The sequence below is a fragment of the Cucumis melo genome, unplaced genomic scaffold (assembly GCF_025177605.1).
Source record: "Cucumis melo cultivar AY unplaced genomic scaffold, USDA_Cmelo_AY_1.0 utg001301l, whole genome shotgun sequence".
NCBI classification, from domain to species: Eukaryota; Viridiplantae; Streptophyta; class Magnoliopsida; order Cucurbitales; family Cucurbitaceae; genus Cucumis; species Cucumis melo.
Genome location: NW_026124526.1, coordinates 9,733 through 17,500, shown reverse-complemented (window position 1 = coordinate 17,500; position 7,768 = coordinate 9,733).

Sequence of the window (7,768 nt, the reverse complement as noted above, 5' to 3'; positions counted from 1 at the left end):
TCTAAAGAAAAATCATTATTGATAGTCCAAGACCATACATATTGATAGATATAACTAGTATTTATTTGATCAATAGACAGATAAACTGCAAAAATCATAACTATACTTAACAATAAAATACTCGGAAAAGACCACATACGTCGAAGGTTTTTGGTTGCCGTCGGAAAAAGTAGAAGGCCCACTCCTATTAAGATAGGAATTGGAAGTGAGATGAACGGTATGATCCATGAATATTGATATGTATATTCCATAAAAAAGTATATTAAATTCCTAATTAATTTTTCTGATTCACCAGCTCTTATCTCTTTTCAAAAGGATCAGTTAATAACAAATTTAAATATCCAAAACGGAAATAGAATTTTATTTTTCTATTCTTAATTTTTTGCCAAATACTTCAAATATTTCAAGTCACGAAGTTACAATTGTTCAAATAAGATGAGATGATCCATTGAAACTATTAATGAACACACCCATTACTTTTAAGTAAAATTTTTTGACAATATAGAAACTGCAAATTTTCTTTATTATTTAGTATGCATTACAAAAATTCCCCGCTCTAGAGCAAGAAAGAATAATTAGACCAAAAACACTATTTTATTTTGGTATCAATCATAAAAGACAGTCTACAAGTTGATCCAGTAAAATAAGACTTCTTTGTATTAAATTCTACGAATCATTAAACAATTTTTTTTTGACAAAATAACATTATATATATTGTTTTTTCTTTGTTTCTAATCTAATAATTTCGAATTTTCGATAGCTATATTAGGAGTATACTATAATTTCAATAATAAATGGATAATAAATAGTAAAGAACAATTCATTTTGAACAATAGATGTCTTTCACATCCAACTATAGTAATGAATAATCAATTATAATTTTGTAATGGCAGTTCCAAAAAAGCGCACTTCTATATCAAAAAAACGGATTCGGAAAAATATTTGGAAAAGCAAAGGGCGTCGGGCAGCGTTGAAAGCTTTTTCGCTAGCAAAATCTCTTTCAACGGGTAATTCCCAAAGTTTTTTGGGGGACAAATCAAATAAATACTGAAAGATTGGAATAATCTGAATTGGTTTGACTCAAAAAACAGCCTAGTAAAAGTTCGTTTATAATTTTTATATTTTATATATATATTTTTTATATATTAAATATAAATTTTTTTTTATCAAAGCAATTAGTGTAATTTTCCTAATGTTTTGAGCGGATAAATATGAAATTCTTTTTCCTTTTTGTAGGCTATGTAAAAAAAAATAATAAATCGTTTGTTTACTCAATTAAAAAATGGAAAATGGTACTTTTTTGTTCAAAGAATAAAAAAGGTTGACCTTTCTTTTTCATATCTTTGTTTTATCATTTTCGAGATGGGGAAAATATGAATCCCCATCGCCCCACTAAACCAAAAAGTTTTTGTTGATTTTTGATTTTATTATCTATTTTCGATATTATATATAATATCGAAATATAGAAGAGCAAATAGTAAACTGAAACTCTTTATTAAAAATTTAATAAGACATTGAAACGATGACATTAGTTGATTAAGTTAAAACCTTCTTTTTGAATTCTATGAACCCTTACCTTATTTCTTTTCTCGAAATCATTATTACTATTATAGATATAGAATATATCTCGCCGAATACATAATGAAATTGGTTTGCAAAATCCTATATAAATAAAACTATTATTAAAAAAATAAAACTATTATTAAATGAAGAAAATTGACACCTTAAATTCTTATTGAAATAAATGAAATCGGATAAGATTTTTATTGGAAACGCTCAAATCTCCTATTTTTTTCCCTTTAATGAAATTATCATTTAAAGATAAAGAGTTTTTTATCCACGATAAATATTTTGTAAAAAATATTCCATTTAATTGCAAATTCATTCTATTTTTTTCAATCTCGACGATTGAATAATAATAGGTTATTATGATTTCGAGAAAGCCGCTATGGTGAAATCGGTAGACACGCTGCTCTTAGGAAGCAGTGCTAGAGCATCTCGGTTCGAGTCCGAGTGGCGGCATGCCATTTTTTTTTTATAAAAAAAAGTTCTATAATAGAATTAATAATTCAAGTCCCAGATATTAATTCAAATAATTGAATTGCGGGACCTTTAAATTTATTTTTTTATGATATTTTTAACTTTCGAGCATATATTAACTCATATATCTTTTTCGGTCATTTCAATTGTCATTACAATTCAGTTAATAACCTTATTAATCAATGAAACCGTAGGACTCTATGTTTCGTCAGAAAAGGGCATGATAGTTACTTTTTTCTGTATAACAGGATTATTAGTTACTCGTTGGATTTATTTGAGGCATTTACCATTAAGTGATTTATATGAATCATTACTATTTCTTTCATGGGCTTTATCCATTATTCATCTATTTGCTTATTTAAAAAAATATAAAAACCATTTAAGTGTAAGCGCAATAACCGCGCCAAGTACTATTTTTACACAAGGTTTTGCTACTTCAGGTTTTTTAACTGAAATGCATCAATCCCCACTATTAGTTCCCGCTCTCCAATCTCATTGGTTAATGATGCACGTAAGTATGATGGTATTAGGTTATGCAGCTCTTTTATGTGGATCATTATTTTCAGTAGCTCTTATAGTGATTACATTTCAAAAAGCTATAAGAATTTTTGGTAAAAACAATAATTTATTAAATGCGTTATTTTCCTTTGATGAGATCCAATACATCAACGAAGGGAACTATTTTGTAAGAAACACTTCCTTTTTTTCTTCGAAGAATTATTATAAGTCTCAACTGATTCAACAATTAGATCATTGGAGTTATCGTATTATTAGTCTAGGGTTTATCTTTTTAAGCATAGGTATTCTTTCAGGGGCAGTATGGGCTAATGAGACATGGGGATCGTATTGGAATTGGGACCCAAAGGAAACTTGGGCATTTATTACTTGGACGATATTTGCAATTTATTTACATACGCGAACAAATAAAAATTTTGAAGGTGTAAATTCCGCAATTGTGGCCTCTATGGGTTTTCTTATAATTTGGATATGCTATTTTGGGGTCAATCTATTAGGGATAGGGCTACATAGTTATGGTTCATTTACATTAACATCTAATTGAATTCATTCAAGAAAGGGCCTGACGAACACAAACATGGAGGGGTATAGATAAGAAAATTGTGTGTAAGACATCGAGAACCCTTTGAATCACTACATTACTTGATTCAAATGGTTCTCACAAAAGCCAAATGTATGAGGAAGTCCAATTCATTTTTTTATTTAACTTAAGAAAAAAGACTTCTTTTTTTTATTGTGCAACGAATGATTAAAAAAAATTATTATAGTATTGCTGTTTCATTTTTTTATGAAAACTATCTAGCAAAATAATTAGATAAAATAGCTTCGACCTTGTCAACTGATAGTGAGAAAACAAAATCTGGATAAATACCAATACCTATGACAGGTATAAGGATAGAGATCGCAACAAACAACTCTCGTGGTCCCGAATCAAAAAAATAAGAATTTTTAGCATTAAAAAGCTTGTATCCATAGAACATCTGGCGTAACATAGATAATAAATAAATGGGAGTTAATATAATTCCAATTGCCATTACCAAAGTAATTACTATTTTTGCCATTAAAAGATATTTTTGGCTAGTAATTATTCCAAAAAAGACTATTAATTCTGCAACAAAACCGCTCATACCAGGCAATGCAAGGGAAGCCATCGATAAGATACTGAAAGTCATAAATATTTTTGGAATTGGGATAGCCAGTCCTCCCATTTCATCGAGATAAACCAGACGTATTCTATCATAACTTGTTCCTGCCAAGAAAAAAAGTGCAGCGCCAATAAATCCATGAGAGATTATTTGTAAAATAGCTCCATTCAGTCCCGTATCGCTTATAGAACCAATTCCTATAATTATGAAACCCATATGAGAGACGGAGGAATAAGCTATTCTTTTTTTTAAATTGCGTTGACCCGAAGATGTTGAAGCTGCATAGATTATTTGAATTATGCCTAATATGATCAACCAGGGTGAAAAGATAGAATGGGCGTGGGGTAATAATTCCATATTGATCCGAACCAATCCATATGCTCCCATTTTTAATAAGATTCCGGCTAGAAGCATACAAGTACTGTAATGTGCCTCTCCGTGGGTATCTGGTAACCATGTATGTAAGGGTATAATCGGTGATTTGACAGCAAAAGCAATAAGAAATCCGATATAGAATAGTATTTCTAGTGCTATAGGATACGATTGATTAGCTGATGTTTCAAAATTTAAAGTTGGTTCATTAGAACCATATAAACCGATACCCAGAACTCCCATTAACAAAAAAATGGAACCTCCCGCAGTGTACAAAATAAACTTTGTAGCTGAATACAACCGTTTCTTTCCGCCCCACATCGATAGAAGTAGATAAACGGGAATTAATTCTAACTCCCACATGATAAAAAAGAGTAAGAGGTCTCGAGCAGAAAATGATCCTATTTGACCACTATACATTGCTAACATTAGAAAATGGAATAATCGGGAATCTCGAGTAACTGGCCAAGCCGCTAAAGTAGCTAAAGTGGTGATAAACCCCGTCAGTAAAATGGGTCCTATGGAAAGTCCATCGATTCCCAATCTCCAGTAAAAATCCAAAAAAGGGATCCATTTATAATCCTCCATCAATTGGATTAATGGATCGTCTAATTCGAAATGATAACAAAACGCATAGGTTGTTAGAAGCAGCTCGAGTACACAGATACATATAGTATACCATCTCATTACTTTATTTCCTCTATGAGGGAAAAAGAAAAGTAATAAACCCGCAAATATTGGAAAAACTACAACTGTTGTTAACCAAGGAAAATAATTCGTAGTAAAAACAAGATACACTTGGACTAAAAAAAACCCATGTTCGAAAATAAAATAAAAAAAAATATATATATGTATATTTATTTTCGAGCACGAGTTTTTGTCGGTAAAAAAGAAATCAAATGTATTCAAGGGGGCTTTTAGAGAACGTATCAATAAGCTAGACCCATGCTTCGAGTTGTTTCATGCCATAAATAAACGCGAACACTCAAAAAATCTGTCGGACAGGCAGATTCACATCTCTTACAACCAACACAGTCTTCCGTTCGTGGAGCCGAAGCTATTTGCTTAGCTTTACATCCGCCCCAAGGTATCATTTCTAATACATCTGTGGGGCAAGCTCGGACACATTGAGTACACCCTATACATGTATCATAAATCTTTACTGAATGTGACATTGGATCTATAATTTTTTTTTAAGACTATAAATTTTCGATCGAGTAAATTTGTAAATGAATTATATATTTAGATACCAGATGAGTCAATAATTTATCAGAATTTTGATAATCAATCTACTTTCAGATTAACTCATGCGATAGGGCCAAGATACTTTGATTTTTTACGTTTTCGCAAACATTATCATGGATTACGTATGATACATATAATTTTACTTGATGAATATCATAATTTATCTCATAAATAAATATTACTTATTCAACAAATTCGATTGATTGATACGAGTGGATTTTCTGTTACGATAAATTGACGAAAGAATAGCTGGGCCAATAGCTGCTTCAGCGGCTGCAATAGCTATAACAAAAATTGAGAAAATATTCCCTTTTAATTGGCGACTATCAAAAAAATCAGAAAATGTTACGAAATTCATATTAACTGCATTCAGTATAAGCTCAAGACACATAAGGGCCCTAACCATATTTCGGCTTGTGATCAATCCATAGATACCGATAGAAAATAAATAGGCACTTATAATAAGTACATGTTCGAGCATGATTGACCAACTCCTTATCAATTCCGATTCATTTCAATATGAACAAAAATGTAATAGATTCAATTCAATTGACAAAAAAAAAGTACAGAACAAGAGAATATATTCGTAATCGATCGAATAAAAGAATTTTGAGTTTAGACCAAAAAATCTTCAAATAGAATTGAAGGGGAATGTGTGTGATAACATACAACAAAGTTTAAATTATGCTATTTCTAACTAAAGATTTATTACTGGCGAGCCACGGAAATTGCGCCGATCAAAGCAGCTAAAAGAATGATCGAAATGAGTTCAAATGGAAGAAAAAAATATGTTGATAAATAAATTCCAATTTGTTGACTATTACTTATTAAATCTTGCTCTAGAATCTGATTTGATCTTGTAGTCCAAATAATCCCATACCATGACGTATCTACAATAGTAGTCATTAGTGAAACAAAAATACTTGTACAAACCAGAAAAGTAACTCCATTCCCAACGGTCCAAAGATTAAAATCTTTGGAATATTCTGAACCCTTCATGAACATCACAGCAAATATGATTAAAACATTTATAGCTCCCACGTAAATAAGGAGTTGCGCAGCAGCTACAAACTGGGCGTTTGCTAGAATATAGAATAAGGATATAGAAACAAGAACCAGTCCCAACGAAAAAGCAGAATAAATGGAGTTGTTAAATAATAGTACTCCCATACTTCCTAATATAAGACCTGATCCCAACAAGACTACAAGAAAATCATGTATCGGTCCAGGCAAATCCATTATATGTAGTAAAAAAAGAGATAAATAAATCTAAATGTTTTTCATGACCTTATTGATCTGACCAGGAAAAAAAATGTATAATCAATTCCTAATTAAATATTAAGGGGTGTGAATTAATGTAGGTACAGTTATTCTATTAATCTTAGTCTTGATCTGAAAGAGTAAAGTAGATTGAAACTATATATTTCGAAATATATAGTTTCAATCTAAATTAAGCTACAATTCTCATGAATCAATAGTTTGGATTTGTAGGTAGTGACCAAACAAACAAAACGAAAGAAACCTCATGTCTTTAGATCAAAACAGAACCTTAGTAATTGTAAATTACTCTTTAATCAACAGATTGACTTATTTTAGACTTCAATTTGAGGCGAATTCGAATTCAAAATTGTTCTAATTGTATAATCATCAACTACTGACATTGGTAAACGACCCAAAGAAATTTGATTATAATTCAATTCGTGACGATCATAAGTAGAAAGTTCATATTCTTCAGTCATTGATAAACAATTTGTTGGACAATATTCAACGCAGTTACCACAAAATATACAGATCCCGAAATCAATACTGTAATTAAGCAATCGTTTCTTTCGAATATCCGTTTCCAATTTCCAATCAACAACGGGGAGATCTATAGGACATACACGAACACATACTTCACAAGCAATGCATTTATCGAATTCAAAATGGATTCGACCACGGAAACGCTCCGATGCTATTAATTTTTCGTAAGGATATTGAATAGTTACAGGCAAACGATTTGCATGGGATAAAGTAATCATGAAACCCTGACCAATGTACCTTGCAGCTCGTACTGTTTGTTGACCATAATTCATGAACCCAGTTACCATAGGGAACATATTATAATATCTCTAAAGAATTTTATGTTTGTTTCTTTCTCTTGTTTGAGCAAGTCGTGAATATAGAATATGGTATTCCTTTACAATGAAAAGAGTTGAAAAGATGTTGTTAATAATAGATTACCGAGAGATATAGGTAAAAGAAATTTCCATCCAAGATTTAATAGTTGATCTATTCTTAGTCGGGGTAAAGTCCATCTTGTTGCTATAGAAATGAACAAGAACAAATAAGTTTTCGCTAATGTAATAAAGATACTAATTGTCATTCCAAAGACTTCATACACTTTATTTATTTCAAATAGTTCATAACCTAATATGTATGGAATAGAGATATCCCAACCACCCAAGTAA